Source organism: Lissotriton vulgaris, chromosome 9 (genome assembly GCF_964263255.1).
Source record: "Lissotriton vulgaris chromosome 9, aLisVul1.2, whole genome shotgun sequence".
NCBI classification, from domain to species: Eukaryota; Metazoa; Chordata; class Amphibia; order Caudata; family Salamandridae; genus Lissotriton; species Lissotriton vulgaris.
Genome location: NC_141697.1, coordinates 266,534,479 through 266,555,119, shown reverse-complemented (window position 1 = coordinate 266,555,119; position 20,641 = coordinate 266,534,479).

The following is a 20,641-nucleotide window of genomic DNA, read 5'->3' as shown; positions in this document are numbered from 1 at the left end:
TAGAGGCAGCCACTCCTAGGATCTATAATGTCGACAGGGCCTGGTCTAGGCTACCAGTAGACCGCTGGATTGCCAATCTTGACGCTACGTGTCCCTGCCCTGTGTTAGATCCATTAATCACAGATGCGAACCTGGCAAATTGGCTGACCAGCTCCCTGGACGCCATTCTCCCTAAAAAGAGAATGTTGAAGAGGGAGAAGAGAGTGGGTTCAGCCCCTTGGTACACCCAGGTATTAAGAACTGTTAGGAAAGGCTGTAAGAGGCTGGAGCGGATTTGGAGAAAGGATTGGGGAGAGGTAACCCGGAAAGAGTATTGTGCGGCAATTAGAGGATATAAAGCCGCTCTCCGGGACGCTAAAGCTAATTTCTTCGAGGAGAGAATTGGCAATTCTGCTAACTCCTCTAGAGAGTCCTTTAAAGTTTTCAGAGACCTCCTAAAAACCCCCGAACCTCCAGTGAACCATGAGAGTCCTCGAGAGAAATGTAAGGAACTGGCCAACTATTTCCACATGAAAGTAGAAAACATCGTAAGTTCCCTACCTCGACCGGCCCAGGAACCAGACACAGGTAACCAGCTGGGTGCCGTGGAAATTGAACTGGAAGCCTTTGGACCAGTGACCACTGACGAAGTTCTTAAGGTGCTAGGGGCCATAAAGAGTGGCTCGCCTAGTGACCCGGTTCCGATGAGATATCTCAAACAGATAGCAACTACCATCGCCGCCCCAGTAACTGATCTCATCAACTCATCTCTTATGCAGGGGGTGGTGCCACCCAGTTGGAAAAAAGCAGTAGTAAAGGCCCTTCTGAAAAAGCCTGGTCTGGATCCATCTGACCTGGCAAATTTCAGACCGATTTCTTTGCTTCCCGGGCTCGGTAAGATCGCGGAGAGACTGGTGAACAGGCGACTGTCACATTTCCTGGAGTCCAATGGTTTGTTGCGGAATTCCCAAATGGGATTCAGGCTGGGCCAGGGCACTGACACTGCCCTTCTGGCAGTCGTGGAAGAAGCCAGGAGCATTTTGGATTCAGGAGGATCGGTGGCAGTGATCCTCCTGGACCTCAGTGCGGTTTTTGACACCGTGAACCATCAGGTGTTGCTCCAGCGACTGTCAGATGTAGGCCTTACAGGGATGGCCCTGAAGTGGCTCGCGTCTTTCCTGAACCATCGAACTTACCAAGTCTGGGAAGGTAGTGCACGGTCAGCCTCGATCCCCCTCCAGTGTGGTGTGCCTCAGGGCTCCTCCCTGAGCCCCACATTGTTTAATGTCTATATGGCCCCGCTGGAGGATGTGGTGGCACCATTCGGTATTAAAACTATCAGCTATGCTGATGATACCCAGTTGGTGGTGGCCCTTTCCCAGCTGGTGAATCAACCTGACCTACTTCACTCCTGCTTGTCCAAGGTGCACACATGGATGTGCAACTCAGCATTAAAACTGAATGGCTCCAAAACAGAGATGATGCTGCTCGGACATTCGGTGCTTTCCCTGCTGCCAGGCAGCTGGCCTAGCTGTCTTGGCGATCTCCCAAGCCCCAAAAAGGAGATCAAAAGCCTGGGGGTGTGGCTGGAACAAGACTTATCTTTCAAGACCCATGCCAAAAAAAACGCTGGAGTCTGTTTTGGTCTGCTCCGGTCAGCCCGTAAGATCTTGCCTCTTCTTCCACTGGTCTCCAGGAAACTTCTTATCCAGGGATTAATTGTATCGAGGCTGGACTATAGTAATGCGATTTTTTTGGGCGCTCCGGAAGCAACGCTCAATAAACTCCAACAAGTGCAGAACGCAGCAGCAAGGCTGCTGATGAGCATTCCTAGGAGACAGTCAGCCAAACCGGCACTAAGAGCGCTGCACTGGCTTCCGGTGCGGGAGAGGATAAAATTTAAATCCCTCTGTACGGCTCATAAAATCCTTCGGGGGAAGGGACCTCCCATTTTGGGCAGCATGGTGCTCCCCTACAAGGCTACCAGAGCCCTGCGCTCGGATCATAAATATCTGTTACAAACGGTCAGAGTGAAAAGAGCCCGGACGGGCGGCAGAAGATTCTCAGTGAACGCAGCCAATTTGTGGAATGCGCTTCCTTTGAATCTACGTGCAGAGACTTGTACTATGCGGTTCCGGAAATTACTCAAGACCCACCTGTTCCCCACTTAATGCTTCCTTTCTATTTCTATCCCCTGGAGTCTTGAACAAGCGCTGGGATGCCGAGGGTAACCGCGCGCTATACAAAATTCCAAATAATAATAAAGGGACATCAGTGGCTTGAGGTGGATTAAAGAGGCATCAGGTGAATTCAACACTATGCAGCCTCGGTATTCAGTGCACTGACTTTTAATAATACCAACAGAGCAGAGCTTTGGGCACGGGCACTCATTCACGGACAAATTAAGCACTGACAATAACCATACTAACATGAGCAAACAGAAACTTCGAGATTCAAAACCTCCAACTTTACCCTCTGAAAAAGCCTATGCTGTGAATAGAATGTCCCCAGGAATGTTTCAGTAGTCAAGGTGTGGGTCCCTTACCCATGGTGTAGTAGGCTTATGCCCAATCTTTGAAGATGATTGGGTTCCGAATGGTTAAAGAAGATGTACTCTTCAAACACTGATTTGAGTAAGTAGAGTGTTTTTGTACTACCCACTTTCACTAGCTAGATTCTTTATTCTTCATTACTAGAGGAAAGAAGCGCCACCAAAGAATAACCAGTGGTAAGAAGAGCCACAGATGAGAAAGCCTTACTTATTAAATCTGCAGCACTTGAAACTGAAGCATTTAAAACTCCCCTGAAGCACATTTGAAAGTCTTTAAAAGACGTCCTGGATGAAATTCAGTTCTCAGAAATTTTCCATCACACCGATATGGAATTGAATGTTGCTTACACTTTTCTTTTTGTAATTTTTGCTTGTGTCAATCAGTCATACCCTTGCTCCAAAAGGAACATTCCAGCCTGCAAGGCCACGTCCCCCCTGAACCCAGACCGGTTTAGGCCCTTTGGTGTCACCAAGAACTAGCAAACTTGCAGTTGCCCAATGGGATAAAGACTAAGCCTGAGCTCATGCTGAATACTCCACATCTGCATGCCTGAAATTCACTGCGTCCAGTAGGCTGTAGGAAGTACACTGAACACCCTTAAACTGTGAGTGCTGGCTATGTAGTGGGGCTGAGTCCCACCGCCTCGTACCATAGTTGCCTTGACCATCTCAAGCACTGTTATCTCTGTTTTTGGTTTGCAGGAGCCTCTGAAGGCACAAAGGATATTTTGTGTGCCAGTGCTTACGTGCTAATCCAACTTTGCACCACCACACCATAGGAGCGTCTGTCTCATTAGTGCAGCAGATGAAGTGGCACTAGGGCCCAAGGGTCTGAGGAGCCCCCTGCACTCTGGTTGTGGCGAGAAAAGCGCATGTGCGGGCGCCCGCGCATGCGTAGTTTTCAAGAAGAAGCCGCAATGGAGGAAGAGGGAAGCCCGGGGCCGCCGCCGATAAGCTAAGGTGTTTTAAATTGTTCCTTTTTAACATTTTAATAGTGCGGGCGGGAGGGGGTGGGATGCCAACTCCGCTCTGCCGCAAATGTGAGGAGATTTGCCTGCTCCGCCTACTTCGCGGAGCGCGGAACAGGCAAAATTCTGCACATTCCGTGGGCCGAACGGAGTTGTCCACCCACCCCTGGTATTCTGGTCCTGTGTTGTGTAGGGCTTTGTATGTGTGCGTGAGATGTTTGAGTTGGCTGTGCTTGTGAATGGGGAGCCAGGGAAGCTTCCTGAGGTGCTGTGTGATGTGGGTGCGTCGTGGGAGGTCGAGAATGAGACTTGCGGCTGCGTTCTGGATGGTTTGTGTAGGAGTAGTGGAAGAGTTGAGATTTTGATCAATACCTTATCACCATCGATCTAAAACCCCGTTCAGGTCGACTGAATCTTTATTGCCTGTCATTTGAGGAAAGAAAGTGCATCTGTCACCAAGTTAGCTCCCCCAATAAAGGACTCTGCTTCGAAGGATCACAAACAACTTCTAGCTTTCAAAGATTTATTATAAGTTGCAGGTACAAGCATCTCAAGATGAGATTCACCAAATACACGGGCCCAACTACGTACACGTGTTCTCTGAAAGCCCTCAGACGAACAACGGAAACTATCAATACCAGTTCTAAAAACAATAGTGCCGTTAGCATAGACACGTATTGAAATCTATCGCTCATTTACAGGCGGAAGGAAAATACAGGTTAGGCTTTCCCTACCCTGCTCTAGATGGTATCCCTACTTAACCAGGTCTCAACCTATCAAAGGTGTCAGCAGTGAATGACTCCCAAAGGAAGCCACCCACTCTCGAACTCTTGGTGAAAACCTATAGTTCTCCAGTCATGACCCCTCTCTGCCTACCCATCCGCTCTCTAAAGGGTCCTCAGGCGTCTGCTCTAACTCCACCCAGGGGTGCTGTCCCTAATACAGAAATACAACAACATTTAGGACGCCCCTCGCGAGACGCCCCTCACGTGGTGTAGCTTCTGGCTTTTTCCATGATGAGGCCTTGTGGTTAGAGTCGACCTTGCTTCTCAGACTCGTCTCCGGCCCGCTGATACCCCCTAAACATTCCGGAACCCTCCTCCATGTCTGGTCCATTTCTTGAACAAGCTTCTATTCATTATATTAATAATTGAATACCCCCTTTTCTCTTCCAGACAGACATTCTGCAGCCTAATCCCATTCTCATGGTTTTCCAACCGCATTGCAACATTCTTCGACCCAAACTAATACGTATAAATCAACATTTAAAGCTTTCCAGCTCTACTACATTTTATAGCATTCAACTTCTTCTTTAATTATTAGCATGTTAGTACTCATATTCTACTGATTTCGGTAAACACATCTATAAATCAAAAAGCCTACTCATTATTCTAAACATTAGTGCAATCCATATTGTGCATTTTAATCGCCTTCCCCCTCCCGCCTTGCTCAGGCCCTGAGGCCTACCACATTTCAACGTTTCCGTATGCCATCTTACATTTAGCAGCTACACAACATGGATTCAGGAATAATCACGCTTAATAAAAGCTTATTACTTCACACATTTCTGTATTAGTTCCACTTCTATTTAAACTTCTATATTAACTACACATTTTAGAATATAACTTTGGATACTATCAGCACTCATGGCATTTCTCTTCATGAATTGTGCTTACTACGTGTAAGTGTGATGTATTTCTACATTTTGGTCAGTTTGCGCTCTCTCAGTTCCCCCCTTTGATGACCTCTCGGGGTCATCATTAATATTCAAACTGCAGTGATTGCTAGCATAACTCGTTTCTGTGTTTCCAGAGCCCTCAGACTCCGGTACTGACTATCTTGTATGGCAGCCAATTTCTGCAGCTGTTTTCTCCGAGCCCTCTCTGACCTTCTTGATCTGTACCATTTGAATACCCTCACCAATCCCCACAACACGATCCCACAGATCAATATTATGATGATAGGTTTCAGTATTTTCCACACAAAGCTTTTGCCTAAGGTGGTGAGCCAACCTCCTGCGTCACTTATCCCCTGGCCCACCTTTTCCCAGACATTTTCTCTGCTCAAGTCTTCGATCTCCTTGTGAATATCAGTTATGTTCCTAATAACCTTTTCAAGGGGCTTCGAATTGTCTGGAATGTAAGTACAACATTCTTGGACCTTCAAAGCCTTACAGACTCCGCCCTCTTTTGCTAATAGGACATCTAAGGCAAGACGGTTCTGAAGAACCATAGCCCTTATCGATTGCATCTCTCCTTCTACCAGCATTAAGGACTGAGCAGTACTGGCAGACAACCTGTCTACGACTGTTGCTAGCCGTCTAATTTTAACATCATTAAGAATTAATCCTAGGAAAGGGAACACAGCTCCAAAGACATCTCCAACCATTTCTACACCTCCTACATCTCTCCTTCCCCTCGATGATGTCTTGCCCTCGATGATCTCTAAGTCCTGGGCATGGTATATTTTAGGGAAGATAATTGCCAAGTAACATGAGCCATACCAATTATCGGGCAGCTTCACGTAGGCATTTCTTCCACATACGAAATATACATTTGGAATCACTTGCATTCCCTTCAGGAAGTCCTTGGTGTAATACTCTAGATTGAAAGCATGTTCACAGCTAACTTCTCCCACGTATACATTTTCATAATACGTTTTGGCTCTGTGAAGACATAACTTTCCTCTCTGCGTTCTATCTAAAGCTATTGGACCACTACTACCCTTTCTTTTGTGCACCCTTTCTTCATCGGTCCAATCTGTTTTCCCTTGTCCTGATTTTTTCAAAATCTTTTGTCTCCTATTTCGATCATCCACCTGCCCTATGAACTTTTTCTCGACCTCTGACACCTTGCATGTCAGGTTATTTCTGCGGGCATGTGAAGTATCTAGAGTAATCCAAGGAATGAAAAACTTTGCCAACCTGTCTTCGCTCTTCCAGTAGTCCCATTTATTCATCTGTTTATAATTTGGGACTTCTGGCAACACTGAGTCATAATTGGAGAAATAGTATTCAAAACTATCTCTCCCATAAAATATACTAAGCAATAAGCTACATGTAATGCCATATGTCAGCGGGAGGTGATGATAACGAATGCCCTCATCTATAGACGCCGGCAACTGCATGCAGACATAGCAGTCCTTGACCTCCATGGCATCCACATATTCATACAATAATTTTGCATAAGCATTTGACCTAAAGTCACCTTGGGACTCATCTACGTGTAACCTGCGAGCTTCTGCAGCTAATAACGCTTTCTCTTGTGTGTTCTCCCCTTTCCCACCAGCAACGACGGGTGTAAGCGCCTCTACAGATTTCACATCAGTTACCTTTGCCTCTTCCTCACGTCCCTTTACATAGGAGACAGTCACTACTAAAGCAATTAATATTATCACTCCTACTATTAGTGTACCTATTATACATTTTGCTCTGCGGTTCTGAGTACCAGCCTCCATTTCATCAGATAGTGTGGCTCTCTCGTAACTCTGCACAAAGTTCCTTTCTTTCTTTCTTTCCTTTACAGTCTCTTTACTCCTTTTGTCTTGAGAACCACGCAACTGGAAGCTGACAACCCTTTCCGCCAAAGTTCTTTACAGTTCAATACAGACAACCCTAGCCCTTCTCCATCCACTCAGGGAAAGTCCCTAAGATTCTCTGCTTCCTAGGCGCTAGGTAATCTTCTTTTCTTCACGCTTATTTACAAAGTCTTTTTAAGCATCCACTATCAGGCGCTCACCTGCAGCTTCGACAGCAAAATTCAATATTTCCAGACGAAGATTGTGCTCTTCTGCGGCTGATATCTTTGAACCAAAATCAGGGAATTGCAATTCTGTGAGAAACATGTCCTTTATCTTGCTGAGGCGGGGAGGACGGGGGAGCATGAATGTCAGTGACCCTTCTTGTTCGACACCGGGCACTAACAATCTTATCTCCACTGTTACGATGGGCTCAGAACTGGACACCACCACCGCTCTGATCCTCCCCGTCACTGGTTTCGAAGCCATCTGTCGCCAGATATGTCCACTCAGGGGTGGAGTATCTTCTGTTAGGCACACGCACTCTTCTTGACCTCCTCAACTCTGGTGCTCCAGCGCCCTGAGCACCGTCTTCTGGGTCCGAGTCTTCTGATATTGGAGGAAGGGTTCTCTCCAGAGTTGACCTTAGGCTCGAGCTCCTTCTCTGCGGCCAATCAGCTTCTCCGCGTACCCTTCTACTCCGTCTTCTTCTCGTTGGTTCACGCTCTCTGTCAGACCTGTCAGTGTCTGATTCGTACTCCCAGCTACTTTCTCCTTCAGTAGCGTTGTCTGTTTCGCTGTTGTACTGACCGTCCTCAGCTTGGTCAGACTCGTTCCCTGCTTCCGCTGGCACCTCTACAGCTTGGCTAGCCCCCTCTATGGCTTCTCGGTCCGCTGCTGGACGTCTATCCGAGAGAGGAGCTGTTTCTATCAGAGGTGCTGGAACTCTCCGCGTATGCGACGCGTGGATCCAATTGGGCAGGCCTCCCACTTTCACGGCTGTGTTTGTGGTCAGGATGATCTGGAAGGGCCCACGCCAACGAACATCCAAGCAGCTGCTTCTCACGTGCTTCTTCACCAGGACCCAGTCCCCAGGAAGCAAGTCATGACAAGGGTCCTGGCACGATGGTACCTCGGCAGCCTGCACCTGAAGGGACACAGAATGAATGGCGTCAGACAGCCCCTTACAATAGTCCAGGATCATATCATCTGTGATGCTAATCAATGCAGCAGTTGGGACAGAAGGTAACCTCATTGCTCTTCCCATCAGTACCTCATGAGGAGACAAACCAGTTCTCCTATCCGGGGTACTACGGAGGCTCATAAGGACCAATGGCAGCGCATCAGGCCAACTCAAGGATGTTGATGAACACACCTTCGCAATTCTGGCCTTGATGGTGCCATTTATCTGCTCCACAATTCCTGAAGCCTCTGGTCGATAACTGCAATGTAGCTTTTGGTCTATATTTAAAGCTGCACAAATCATTTTCACAAGCGAGCTGTTGAAATGCGTTCCCCTATCTGATTCCAAAGAGGCCGGCACCCCGAAGCGCGGGATAAGCTCCCTGAGCAATATCTTAGCTACTGTGAGGGTGTCGCACCTGCGTGTAGGATATGCCTCAACCCATCTAGAGAAAACGCAAACAACCACCAGGATATAACGGAGGCGGCTGCACCTTGGCATTTCAATAAAATCTATCTGCATTCTGTTGAATGGACCTCCTGACCTCCCTATGTGGCTCAATGCAACTGGGGTCTTTTTCCCTACATTCAACTGCTGGCACGTCACACAACGCTGGCACACTGCTTCGGCTGCTACTCTGAACTTGGGGTTGAACCAGGTCTGTCTAAACACTCTCAGCATAGCATCTCTTCCTAAGTGGACAGGACCATGTATTTGTCGGGCCATTGGGCTCACCATCTCATTGGGCAACACGGCTCTGCCATCTGCTGAAACCCAGAAATGGGCCTCCCCCACTACACATCCTGCCTTTTGCCATGTTTCTTTTTCACAGTCAGGAGCATTTTCTTGTATCTCCTTCAGTTCGTCCCAAGTATCAACAGTTTCCAATATCATAGCTAATTCAGTCCTTACATTTATTCCACCCACTTCCGCCTCGGTGAAAGAGTACCCTGTTTCCGCGCAATACCGTGCGACTTCGTCGGCATATCTATTGCCTTGTGACACGAAGTCCATATTTCTGGTATGTGCGGTACACTTCACAACTGCGATACCTGCTGGACATTGCAATGCCTCTAACAACAGGCGCACAAACTCTCCATTGCGAATGGGAGAGCCTGAAGAGGTCATGAACCCTCTTTGAGACCACAACTGCCCGTAATCATGAACTACCCCGTAACCATATTGACTGTCAGTGTATATGGTGACTCGGATTTGACTGCTTGCCAGGCAGGCACGCGTCAGGGCAATAATCTCGGCTACCTGAGCGGAGTGTACTCCTTCCAGGCATCCAGCTTCCACTACTCCAGTAATTGTACAAACAGCGTAAGCTGCTCTTAACTGCCCAACTTCGTCTCTTACACATGAGCCATCGACAAAGAAAATTTCATCGGGGTCGGTCAGTGGCTCATCTACGATGTCGGGTCTTGGTTTGGTGCATAGTTCAGTCACATCGAGGCAGTCATGGTCTGTACATTCTTCATCATCCTCAATATCATTTGGAAGTGGCATTAGGGTAGCAGGATTTAAAACAGAGCATCTCCTGAGGGTCACGTTCTCTGCAGCAAGAATGACTTGCTCATAGCGCGTGAGCCTGCTATTCGTCAGATGCTGAGTTTTAGTCCTGGTCATCAATAATTCAACAGAATGGGGCACATGCACCTCTAACGGATGCCCCATAACAATATTCTCACACCTCTCAATGCTGACACCTGTTGCAGCAACGGATTTGAGACATCCGGGCAACGCTGCGGCTACTGGGTCTAGAGTAGCCGAGAAATATGCGACTGGTCTACGGGCATTCCCATGGATTTGGACTAACACAGACAGCGCACATCCCTCTCTCTCACAGCAGTAGAGCAAGAATGGTTTATCGTAATCTGGCATTCCCAGAGCCGGAGCACGACACAAGTCCTCTCTCAGCTGCAGGAATGCCATCAAACAGTCTTTGTCCCATGGTACCGGATCACTCACCTCCTTGTGCGTCAGTTTTTGTAAGGGCTTTGCTTTCAGTGAAAAGTTTGCGATCCACTGTCGGCAATATCCCACCATTCCTAGAAACATCCTGACTTCTCTCTGCGTTTTAGGCGCACTCATTTTCATGATGGCCTCTATCCTGTCTGGTGACACCTTCCGTTTCCCTTTCTCAATCCTGTGTCCCAAGTACTGTACCTCTGTCAGGCAGTACTGCAATTTTCCCGGGGACACCTTATGCCCATTTTCGGCTAGATGGTTTAACAAAGCAATAGAGTCTTCCCTGCAAGCTTCCTCTGTCTCTGACGCCACAAGGAGGTCGTCTATGTACTGGACCAGAACTGACCTCTGGGGCAGTACTAGACTTTCAAGATTTCTCTTCAGGAGTTGGTTGAAGATCGATGGGCTCTCTGTATACCCCTGAGGAATACGACACCATGTTAGGACGCGACCTTCCAGCTTAAATGCGAAAAGAAAATGGCTTTCTTCGTCCAAAGGGATCGAAAAGAAAGCCTGGCAAAGATCAATTACAGTGAACCATTCCGCTTGGAACGGTATCTGAAACAGTATCACTGATGGATTTGGTACCACTGGACAACACGAAACGACTATGTTATTAATCTTTCTGAGGTCCTGCACTATCCGGAATTTCCCATTTGGTTTCTGCAGACCCATAATCGGGGAGTTACATGGACTACCCACGATTTCCTTTAGTATTCCCTGCTTAATCATGGACTCAATCACGGGTTGTATGCCTGCAATCGTTTCTGGTGTCAATTTATACTGAGGGGTTCTTGGGAACTCAGCATGTGGTTTCACTACAATTTTCACTGGGTCTACTCCCTTCACCAACCCAATCTCTTCCCCAGTGAAATCCCATACTTCTGGAGCAACGGTCTCCCTCAGATCCCAGGGTAGCTCGTCTACTGTCAAAGTGGGATACAGTTCCACACATATTCTGGAATTGGCGACTTTGAAGTCAGCATCATCATCATTAGTCAATACCTCCACGCCCTGTGGTGTGCAATATATGGTGCAATTTAACTTGCACAAAAGGTCTCTTCCTAGCAGACATACAGGACTAGAATCGCAAACCACAAACTGGTGCTCATCACTGTACTTCCCTATTTTCACCTGCACGGGTTCCGTCAGAGGACTGGTCATTCTCCTGTTTGCTACCCCCACCACTTGTATGGTCTCTCCAGACATAGGCAGGCCTGGCACGGCGGCTGACCTGATCGTGGAACGGGTGGCTCCTGTGTCCACTAGAAATGTCGTAGGGAACCCTGCTACTTCGGCCTCAACATAGGGTCCCCTCTGATCTACCTCTAGAGCTGCCCCGAGGGTGCAGTCATCCCTTTCTACCCTCTGTCCAGTTAGTGGGTCCACATAATAGCATTCCTCTCCCCCGACAAACAGGGGCATCTGTCTATAGGTCTTACCCATAGTCCCTAATCTGGGTGGCTGTGGGAACTGAGCTCGGGGAGGTGGCCCCCCCCCTTTGAGCACTTTTCCCTGGTACTGCGTTACCCCTCTTGCAGGCACACTCTGGGTCTCGTCCTCCTCTACCTCTTGGTCTCCTATCTCAACATTATAGGGACACTCGCGTTTCCAATGTCCCACCTCGTTACACTGGTGGCACCTAGTTGTTTTCTTTAAGGCAGTTATATCTATTCTGGGTCTAAAGGTGGAGTTCTCCTCATTGCCCTTGTTCTGACTGTACTGTTTCTTTCCTCCTGTTCCTGTACCTGGTTGCTGTTGCTGCTGTCCCCCTTTCCCTGCTGCCTGCATCTGTACCACCATCAGTTTCTCCTTTAGTTTCTTAGCCTTGGAGTCTATCTCATCACAGCAGTACCTGGCATACCTCAGTATTTCGTCTAGGGGTTTATTTTGCCAACAGATCAAGTGTTGCTGTATCATTAAACTAATATCCGGTCTCAGACCCAAGACGAATTTGGACACAAATTGCCCTATGTCCTTTGGATCCATTACATCCAGACCGCTATACTGTTTGAACGCCTTCAGCAATCTCTCATAGTATTCGTGAACTGTCTCTTTGGGTTCCTGTCTTGTTCGGTCAATTTTTACCCAATCTATGTCTTGCATTGGCACTTTATCTTTCAGCCAAGTCATTACCCTCTCGAATTTTGCCATCACACTCTCGGACGGCCCATTAGTCTTAGCATCTCTCTCGGGCTCTATGGTGGGCCACTCAGCGCTAACCTTGCACGCGGTCCACAGATCTCCTGGCACTACTATGTCAAACAGCGTGTTCAAATCTATCCATAGGACCTTTGAGATTTTTACGAACCTCTCAACTTGCTTATACCACTCCACTGGGTTTTCCCGCAATTTGGGGAAAGAGGTGGTAAAGGCAGCCAAATCCCCCCTACTCCAAGGGACGTGGACATAGGTCCCATTTGCGACTTCCCTCAAAGGGTATGTCTCTACTCCCTGCTGTCCTCCTGGTGTCATCATAAGTGTGCTTCTCCTGACGGTCCCTCTCTTGGACCACCTCTCTTCCCACTTATCTAGGGCCCTCCATGTCCTTATTCCAGTGATCAGTTCCCTTATGTGTGTTTTCAATCCGATGGTTCGCCTCTCATCTAGGTCTCGGTCTGTGTAATGTAGCCTGTGGTTGCCCTGTAAGGCTTTGGTTCTTGACAGGTCTACCATGTACTTGCCTGCTAGTTCCACTAATTTCTCATGGGTTGCTCTCGCCTTTCGAGTTACGTCCTTTGCTATGAACAGAACCTCACCCTGCTCATACATGTCTATTCTTTCTAAGGGCAGGGTACCATCTATCATGTCATCCAAATCTGACTTTAAGCTGGAGACATCGAGCCTTTTGGCTTTTATTTCTGCTCGTAATATCTCCTTCGAGGGAGGTTCACAGGTGTCTCTCCCATCCCAACTCCGGGCCCTTCGTCTGGGTTCGGGGGAGTTGGGGAGCGCTCTCTCTTGTTCCCATCTCTCCAGATCCCATGCTCGGCCATCCGATCTTGGAAGGTGATGGAACACCGGCCTGTTACCCCCTATCTTACTCTGTCCGTTCTCTCCTCTTTTCTCACAGTAGGACTCCCTGATATTCTCCCTTCTATCTCCATTCTCTCTTGGCCTCGTATCACTCAGTATCTGATACGATCCTTCTTGGTTTCCCATATTCCCTGGGCTGCGCTCATGTCCGTCATCACAGGGACTATGGTGCGACCTTTCGCAACTCCCGCTCTGCTCTCTATTGTCTGGTACGCAGTGGATACACTTAAAGCTGTCTCTGTACTCCCGAGCCCTTCTATCTTCATCACTACATAGTGGGCGAGACACCCCCCCGTTTTCCAGGTCTGATCTACCTCCACTCCGGGCCCAATGGGTGCCTCTCCTACTGTCTTTCTCCCTCCCGTTCCACTCCGGACTGCTCTCTTCAGCCCCGCAGTGAGTCCGGGCTCTGCTGTCCTGCCTTTCTCTTTCAGCTTCCGCCGCTATGATGCTCTTGTGAGCCTCAACTGCCTCGTCCCATTGCTTCATGTACTCGTTTAACTCTTGAAAGGATTTCCGTCCTGGTCCCCTCATATCCTCTGGGTATCTAATGTTCCCCAGATCCCCTGCCGTGGGTACTGGGGTACTCCACTCTCTTGGTATCGGCAACTGGCTTGGGGAGTTGATCGTATCATTCCTCCTTGCCATCTCTGCCCTTTCTCTGTCCCTCCGTACCCGTTCCTCCCCTCTAGCTCTCTCCGGGTCATATATCGATACTATAGGACCTATGGTAACAGGTACCTGTAGTGCATCAGGTAACGCGTAGGATGTGGCACACTCCATTTCTGGCGCTCTTTGCACCACAAACCTCCCGACCACCTGCTGCACCTGGCTAGGCTGGGACAGTTCTTTCTTTGCAGCGGGATCCCATTCGGAACTGGGAAATGGCCCATGCTCTCCTGCCTTGCCCCCCCCTTTCTCGGCATCTCCTTCTGCTCTGTTATACGGAGGCGGCCTGTCTGTCAATAATCTGTTTATCAGGCTATCCTCTGTCTCGCTTTCGTCATCCTCTTCTAGGGGGCTTTTATTTCCGGGCATCTCTAACACTGGATACAATTTGTTTACTTCCATGTTATGCGCCCTCCATCTTTTAGCATCCTCATCCCACTTGGCATCCTGCACTGCTCTTACCGAGCGTTTCACTCTTTCCTGCCGTCTGTTCATGTTCTTTTCATGCGCCGCCCTAATCCATGCATTAAGGGCTTCAAACTGTGTTGGTCTAGGCAAGGGTCTCGTAGAGGTCATAATTGCTTTTAATCTGTGTAGCACCTCTAGTCTATACGTCCCGTACTTCGGGAACGTGAGTTCCTCATTTCCATCTGTCATCTTACTCCACTCTGAGATCCACAGAATCGTGTGCAGCCCAACATTTACCCCCATGTAATGAGCTGGCGTACCCTCCGGCGGGGCTTCTTCCCCTTCATACGATCCCCTACGTTCTCTTTTAAACAGCGCTTTTAACCATTTAAAACACTTCATAATTATGCGCAAGATTTCCAGCTTGAATACTCTGTTTACTTCCCGATGACAATCCACCAATCCTAGCGCGGCTTTGCTAGCTGGCCTATCGCAGCGCGGTCTTTCACCGGCCGGCCAATCCCAGCGCGGCACCTTCTGACGTCACTAGTCTCCGCTTCGCAGCAGCACCCCTCCTTTCTCAGCTCTCCTCGCGGTCATGCATGCGTCCCATTCATACTCCGAAAAATGACTACTTCCGACCAAGCGGTCACTTCCCTCGACTGTACGTCCACAGTCTATCTGTAATTATCAACACAACTGACGAGATGTCTGTCGTCACTCTGATAGGTTCTTTACGCACACAGTAACTTCCGACCAGCGTCTGTTACTCGCGCACTCACTCCCCCTATCTGGTCCCTCGGGTGGTCACTGGTACCTCATGACCCCCCTTCACCCTGGTTAATAGTTACTTCTGGGTGTCCGATACACCCGAACCACTTAAGCTCTCTTTGAGCCTAAGATTTCCACTGGTTGCGCGCGCTCACAACCTGTTCCACAGTCTCTCTACAGTCATTCAACTCCGCCAAACATTACAACATAGATACAATACAAAACACCGCAATCTTAACACGCATGACCCTTTATACTCACTCTCGACCGATACTGCTGCTTCTCCGCTTCACGTCATCCGGTCCTTCTTCCACCGGCGGTTCTTCCGATCATCGGTCTCTAGGGGGCTTGGGGTAATCTAACCTGGCCTAGATCACCTTCCTCAAGAAGGCAACCATTCTCTATAGCTACCAACTGGAAGAGTTGAGATTTTGATCAATACCTTATCACCATCGATCTAAAACCCCGTTCAGGTCGACTGAATCTTTATTGCCTGTCATTTGAGGAAAGAAAGTGCATCTGTCACCAAGTTAGCTCCCCCAATAAAGGACTCTGCTTCGAAGGATCACAAACAACTTCTAGCTTTCAAAGATTTATTATAAGTTGCAGGTACAAGCATCTCAAGATGAGATTCACCAAATACACGGGCCCAACTACGTACACGTGTTCTCTGAAAGCCCTCAGACGAACAACGGAAACTATCAATACCAGTTCTAAAAACAATAGTGCCGTTAGCATAGACACGTATTGAAATCTATCGCTCATTTACAGGCGGAAGGAAAATACAGGTTAGGCTTTCCCTACCCTGCTCTAGATGGTATCCCTACTTAACCAGGTCTCAACCTATCAAAGGTGTCAGCAGTGAATGACTCCCAAAGGAAGCCACCCACTCTCGAACTCTTGGTGAAAACCTATAGTTCTCCAGTCATGACCCCTCTCTGCCTACCCATCCGCTCTCTAAAGGGTCCTCAGGCGTCTGCTCTAACTCCACCCAGGGGTGCTGTCCCTAATACAGAAATACAACAACATTTAGGACGCCCCTCGCGAGACGCCCCTCACGTGGTGTAGCTTCTGGCTTTTTCCATGATGAGGCCTTGTGGTTAGAGTCGACCTTGCTTCTCAGACTCGTCTCCGGCCCGCTGATACCCCCTAAACATTCCGGAACCCTCCTCCATGTCTGGTCCATTTCTTGAACAAGCTTCTATTCATTATATTAATAATTGAATACCCCCTTTTCTCTTCCAGACAGACATTCTGCAGCCTAATCCCATTCTCATGGTTTTCCAACCGCATTGCAACATTCTTCGACCCAAACTAATACGTATAAATCAACATTTAAAGCTTTCCAGCTCTACTACATTTTATAGCATTCAACTTCTTCTTTAATTATTAGCATGTTAGTACTCATATTCTACTGATTTCGGTAAACACATCTATAAATCAAAAAGCCTACTCATTATTCTAAACATTAGTGCAATCCATATTGTGCATTTTAATCGCCTTCCCCCTCCCGCCTTGCTCAGGCCCTGAGGCCTACCACATTTCAACGTTTCCGTATGCCATCTTACATTTAGCAGCTACACAACATGGATTCAGGAATAATCACGCTTAATAAAAGCTTATTACTTCACACATTTCTGTATTAGTTCCACTTCTATTTAAACTTCTATATTAACTACACATTTTAGAATATAACTTTGGATACTATCAGCACTCATGGCATTTCTCTTCATGAATTGTGCTTACTACGTGTAAGTGTGATGTATTTCTACATTTTGGTCAGTTTGCGCTCTCTCAGTAGTTTGGATATTCCAGTGTAGAGAGTGGTGCCATAGTCCAGCCTGCTGAGGTAATAACATATTGCCATTATATTCTGCTAAATGTTTATTGAAAACAGATTGACAGTTGCTGAAAACATGACCTTGTCAAAATATATATATTTTCAAAACAACAATAAAATGTTATCCAAAACAGCCAGAAATCAAACTACACTCTTAAAATCTACCAAAAATATATATGTATTACCAAAATCATGCATATCCACTGTTCTACTGATGCCCAATATTTGCTCAATTTAAAGACGTTCTTCACAGCAATAAATACCAAACCCCAAGATTCAGATGCACCCAGATCGACATGTATGTGTACACCACAAACGGAACTGACAAAACAGGGGAAAGTCGCCACTGTGTGGGCTACACAGAGAGATCACACACTGCAAGCAATGGCCTTTGAGGTTACTGTCACTGCAACGCAAACTCGAATCTGAAGGGTTCCACTTTATCCCCCTCTCATCTGAACTTGAAAGTTCTAGACTCTAGGTTCACCTCTCCTAGCTGGGGGTTACACCCAGCTTGCACCCTCAAGAAGCTAGAGGAACATGGAGAAACAAGCATTAGCAAAACAAATAGGTCTGACCTTGGTAAGCCTGGTATTTTTGTATTAATTACATTTTTGCCTAACATATGTAATAGACATTAAAAATGTAAACGAAAAAATCCTGCCATCCTAAAGATGGAGTGCGTGTTTGCAAGATGGACGCACGTGCAAGAGCAAAATGATGACACTCACAATGAAGAGAGCCAATAACTGAAGTGGGAAAATCCATTGGCCAATGTGGTCTGCAATGCATGCTCGGGTAGTCGGAAGCAAATAGCAATAGAACAGACCAATGCCCTAGTCTGCCCAGACCTTCCTATCCCAGGTTTCAGCCCCCAGTTAGTTGCGCGCACCGGTAGTTCCAGGGACTAGAAGCTCTCAAGAATAGCCGCCTTTTGGAACTAACAGTAAAACACACCACGACACCGCACGGCTACAGTAGGGAATTCAACAGGCAGACCAGCTACCCACGCGAGTCACCATACCCTCTGTGAGCCGGTAGGAAAGTAATATACAATTGAAGTTGTCGTGCCAATTGTTGTGACTGTAAACCATGCAAAAATGTCAAGAAAATGTAATAAAAAATGTTTAAAAAAGAAAAAAAACAGACAAATGCCAACGAATGACTGAAAGTCGCTTTAGTATGCATTTTTTTAAAAATATTTTTGGGAAAGCCCCTCTATGTATGTATTTTTATTATGCTTTTTTTTTTTTAATCAAACGTGAGGCTGGTGAACAGCTAAACCTGTTTAGGCCAGAAGTAAAAATGTGTATGCTCAGAGCTGCATGTTCATATGTACACAGACAGAGACCGACGTGCTCACAGAGGGAGGTACGTGCACGTGCAGGTAGACAGAGACGTGCACATAGCATCTACAAAGGCTTCGTTTTGCGGTGTGCGGTATTCAATACTCGCAAGAGCGCTCGGGGTCTTAAAGAAGGCACAGGGGAGATGTAAGAAGCAAGCACCGAGGACGTGCTCCTGTGGACAGATGATGTAAAGCGACGACCGGGCAATCTCTGTGCACGTGCCTAGACTTGACTCCTGTCACAGGGGCAGAGCCGGACCGCCGTTCAGTAAGGCAGCTGCAAGGAACAGCCACCGGGGCCGGTCGGTCCGGCCGCAGATACATAAGAGCTCTCCCCGTACGGCCGCCAGGGCGCGTGACCACAGCTCTTTATCACCGCTGATGCCTGTAGTGTGCTCGGGGTTTCAAATGCATGTCTGGGCCGGAGTCGTCATGTGGAACACGCCTGCAAATTGTATCATTAATATTCGGCCTCGTGGCACCTGCCTCCACGCGCGCTACCTCAGGGACACATGGAAGAGGTGGTGCTTCCCAGCAGGGCCGGCTTTAGCGCCGGTGCGGGGCAATATTTGTTGGCGCCCCCCAATGACCCCGTCTCCAGGGATTCCCTCGCTTCCACCCTTTAACAGAGCTCCTCACCTCTCTATAGCCACTCTCTATCAGATGCATTTCTTTTGTTTTATGGCGCCACTCATATCAATGTAAGGTGCTAGAGCACCTTGCAAGGTGGTGATAGTGCGCTTTATAAGACAAAAAATAAATAAATAAAAAATTACATCACACACACATTACACAGACAAGAGGGCTTTGTGGGCCGGGTCTCACAGGCTCTGAGCACTGACAGTTTTTAGGTTTCGCCTGGGGCACGGAGCGTAAGCTCCGCCCCCAGGAGAAATCTCTAGTCTTCAGTAAGGGACTCTTGAATACGCCCCTCTGTTCCATTGGCTAGCTCCATAAATGGAGGCCAGCCATTGGAACAGAGATCTGTCCATCAAGGCCGGACCAGATTCGGGGGCGTTCCCGAGAAATTTTCCATGGGCGTGGTTTCACTCTCCGTGGCGTGGTTTCGGCAATATAATGGCCCTACTGCCTCAGAATGAGCGGCGTCACACTGCATAATCTGCTTTTTCATACCACCCACCATTCATTGTTTTTAAAAAAACGAATAGCCGATTGGCTTTGTCGAAGCTTCTTTAAATTGCTTTGTTTACATTTCCGCACACTGGTATCAAATTGTGTTGCAGCAGGCTCTGAACACGGAGTTGGAGAGCTGTGGGTGGGTGGAGTTATGGAGGAGGCGTGGGGCCAGGAGAACAGGGCTCGGAGATGAGACGGGGGAGGAGTCAGAGGGCTGTCCTTACTCCAGCTCCACAGTCAGGACGGCACCAGGGTCGTACGTTCAGCGCTCGGTACCACAGACGTGACCTTCGGTGGAGAAAAGCGGGGGAGAACTTCGGGGTCAGGCCAAGGTACCAGTGATTTTTTTTGTTTCCGCACACTGGTATCAAATTGTGTTGCAGCAGGCTCTGAACACGGAGTTGGAGAGCTGTGGGTGGGTGGAGTTATGGAGGAGGCGTGGGGCCAGGAGAACAGGGAAACACGCCCCCGATTCTGAAAAATTCAGGAGTTGCCGGCCGCCATTTTTTTTGGGTCTCAAGATGGAAGATTAGTCACCCGGCTCACGGCAGACAATGGAGTTGCTCGGCCTGCCCTGCTCCCTCCACCCCGCCTCCTTCTCCTCACACTGGCTCTCCTAACCCGGGCTGCTGCAGGCACAGATTTGTTCATTCAGTTGAGACAGCCGATCCTAAACAGTTTCTTTAGGGCTGGGGGAATTAATAGGCCCTGCTTTGCAGGATCGCACACGGAGCCCGGGCAGCAGCGGCCCTCCCCGCTGAGGAAAGTGCCACCTCCCGAGTCAGCGGCCCTCCCCGAACCCATGTTCAACGTCCCGGAGTTATTTACAGTAAGCTTTTTTTCTTCAAGATACGCCACTCACCGACGCACAGTGCTCTCCACTGGATAGGGGCCCGCAACGTTCTTCTTTCCACTCAAGAGCACTGTGCGCGGCGATTGCCTCTCCAGAATCTCGAAAGTACTGTAAGCCCCGCCGCGACCCGAGCCGCCCTGCCAGCAAGGCTCGCATCGCCCTTGCCCAGCTGCAGCCCCCCCCCCATGAGTCCCGCAGCGTGTGAGCACAGCCGCGGTACGAGCCGCGCTTCCAGCGAGGCTCGCACCGCTCTTTGTCCCCTGGTCGCCCCTGGTACTCTCCGTAGCCTGCGCTCCCTCCTGACGTCCACATCACTTACTCGATTGGTGTGAATCGATTCCGGCATGAAGCCCACTCATTGGAAAGGACCCCCAGTCATCGCACAGAGTCCTGGGAAGTCCCACTTAGACA